This window comes from Branchiostoma floridae, chromosome 3, assembly GCF_000003815.2.
Source record: "Branchiostoma floridae strain S238N-H82 chromosome 3, Bfl_VNyyK, whole genome shotgun sequence".
Taxonomy (NCBI): Eukaryota; Metazoa; Chordata; class Leptocardii; order Amphioxiformes; family Branchiostomatidae; genus Branchiostoma; species Branchiostoma floridae.
The window spans coordinates 6036722-6040138 of NC_049981.1; positions in this window are offsets into that span (position 1 = coordinate 6036722).

Genomic DNA, 3417 nt, shown 5'->3' on the forward strand with positions numbered 1-3417 from the left:
ATTGGTTTCATACTTAATGTGTTGATAGTGTGTGATGAAAGCTGGAAATGATTAGATTTTGGGCCCCATATATAGCGGCTCCCCTTGGTACTGCAGAGCAACTTCCGGTTTTGCTATCTCGCTGTTCTGAACATGCTATGGTCACGATTTTTGAGTATTAGATAGCGCTTGTGCTCAGGAAGAAATGACATAAGTTTGGGCCCCCTAGCGTCTAGTTTTGGGATAGCAGGGGCATTTTTGTCAAAACTTGTGACGAGGATAATTCAAGAAGGGAACAGCGGATTTTCATGATTTTTGGTATGTAGGTAACTTAGAAAATGTTGTACCAGACAAAATACTCATTATGCAAAATAGGAGTGCATTTGCATAATTAATGAGAATATTCTATCATAGCAGTTTTTTCAATGTATATCTTGTCCCGGACGTGATATGGTCGTGAAATTTGGGTGATAGATAGCTTTAAGCGTCATGACAAAGTCGGGCAAGTTTCAGTTCCCTAACATTTAATTGTGGAACTGCAGGGGCGTTTTTGTCAAGACACTCCAGAGGATAACTGCAGAAAGGAACGACAGATTGCCTGCATTTTAGGTTTGCAGGTAGCTTGGGCAAAGATGTTCATAAAGATATGCATTTTATACAAATGAGGACTTAATTTGCATAATTAATGAGTAAATTGTGTAATTCCATTGTTTGCAATAACTGGAATTCGATAAATGTAACACTTGTTAATTATAATCAGTGGAACATATGCAGATATCAAATATGCAAATGAGAATTTATTTGCATAATTTATGCAAAAATTGCAAAACAACTTGATGATTAATGATCTGAATTGGGAATTTTACTTGTGACATGTGTACTGTACGTTTTTCAATGATGAACAACACCATACATTAATCATGTTAATATTAAGTCATTTGCATGAAACTAACAAAAGCTCTAAATATTCATGGAGGTATGAGGTCGCCGAACTCTAGTTCAATTCAAAATTATGTATAGTATTACTGATATATTATAAACAGAGAACAGAACAGAAGAAATACAACAGATTTCATAGGCTAGCTGGCGTATATTCAGCAAATGGAAAATTGGTGGTTTTTAGTTAAAAGAAAAACATTAATTTCCTTACTTATTATTTTTCGTAACGTCTAAACAGTACAGGGATACCCCGAGAAAATAGCGAGGCCGTCGAAAAATGAATATTTCAAAACACGTGAACATTTTCTTTCCATACATGAATAGTTATATCGTTCAGTCTTACAATCGAAAGACACGTAGATGGGCATTTTATATGGTTCTGTTATCATATACATTTATATGTGAGGATTGAATGCAAACATTGTCCTTTTTATCGAGAGGAGACAGCATCATTTAAAATCATCAGAAAAGACAACAGGCTTAAAGACCAACCTTTTCTGTGGCTTTTTTCAATCAAGACCATCGGGTTTACGTACAATACGGGAGGACGTCTCTAATCAAAGCTAAGTATTCATGTTCCACTGCGTATATTGAGGAGATAGTAAACTATCTTCCTTAAGATCACAGTGTCGTTGCCTTTCACTGATTTGATCCCTGCATATTTTGATTTTTACTCCACAACCTAAAGCAGAAAGCTATCTTGCCAACCCACGTTGTGAATGTCGGTTACCTTAGGTTTCCATGCAAAAATGAAATCGTACGGGCAGTTAATTCAAATTATCTTTTATTTGTTATTTTTCTGCACGGTGGGCAACGCCCTGCCAACTGGGTGTTATAGACAAGAGACATCTACGATCAGTTGCTTCTCAAGTCCACTTACTGCGCTGCCCAAAGGACTGCCGGCACATACAACCAGCCTCTCTGTCTCCGTTAGCAATCTGGGGCATCTTGCATATTTTCCAGGACTATCAAAACTCGTTTCCCTCAGCTTAAGAGACGACAACATCGAATCTATTGAGTGGATGGAACTCCGCTCTCTACCGGCGTTGAAGTTTTTAGACCTGTCTGGGAACAAACTGACACAATAAAAGTCATGTGAATTTGGGCGTTGTCATTGAACATATTTCAAACCTGAGTTTGGTGGATCTGACTAGTAACAGGCTTGCAACCGTCTCAGAAAAAGACTTGGCGCTTTCCTCCTTAGATACCTTGCTCATCAGCGATAACCCTTTAGACTGTGACTGTGACTTGCTGTGGTTAGTCAAGAAGATAACCTGTTTGAAAGTATGCACGGGGATTTTGGCAGCTTGCTGTCGGGAGTGTGAGGCATGCGTTTTTGGCTTTCTTCCGTCTAGTCACGATACTCTGTTGTGTGCGAGCCCAAAGCACATGGAAGGAGTTCCCTTAGCAAGGGCCGATGTACGCCTGACATCCTGCTTGACAAAGTGGCCTGACATGACGGTAGTATGGACTCCATCTCTTGTAGTTGATAAAGGTGACACAAGTGCATGGAAAACCCAATCAGCTACATTCTCACACTTGGCTCTAAGCTCTTTAGAAACGCTGCATGGACAAAACAACATTTCTTCAACGAAATCGACAAAAGTCTCACAAACGGACAGTACATTAAACCTTAGGACCTTACAAATCGTTACCATCTCCGTCGCCAGTTTGGTGGGATTTCTTTTTATCGTTGTTATAACAGTGAAGAGTATCATATCGTTCAGAGCTAGCAGTTTGGATCACGATGCTGCTGCTGCTCATAACAACATCATGACGCATCACATCACACCTATTGGAAATGTACAGAACAGCACCCTCTTTTCAGTCTGTAACACTAGTAACCAACAAGGTCTGAATCAGATGGATACATGCTTTGACCAAATAATACCACCCATACATAACACAGCATACAACGTAAACCCAAATGGGGGAATTCTACAACCATGTCAAATAATAACACCCATACAAAACAGAGCTTACGACATAGACCCGAATGGAGGGAGACCGGACCAAAGTCAAATGATTCCACCTATAGTGAACTTTTTATATACTAGAACACAGAACTAAGGAAACACTGCGGTGTTGCATTGACCATCTTTCCAACGACGTCCTTCTATTTGTTTTAACTCGACCTAAGGTCGGTCACCATAAGACAATTTAATCCTAATAAAGGAGTTTTCTTCCGTGAAAATGCGAGTATATGTAGCCAGGCTATTTCCAGGACCATACCAGGGCTATACACAGAGAATTATATTGAATTGACTTAACAAATAACGAATCAAATAACACGGTTTGATATTTCTTACGCTGAGTTGAAATACACTCCAGAGGATGGAAAGGTCACACTGGAAAAACCATATCTAATGAACCTCATCTGTGATTTCCCGATTCATGTTGATGTTGATAATGATGTTGGAATTTTAATCGTAAGTAATTAAATTCAATTTGTTGTCAAAAGTAGAATTTCGGTTTGTAAAATTCAGGCAACTTATTCGT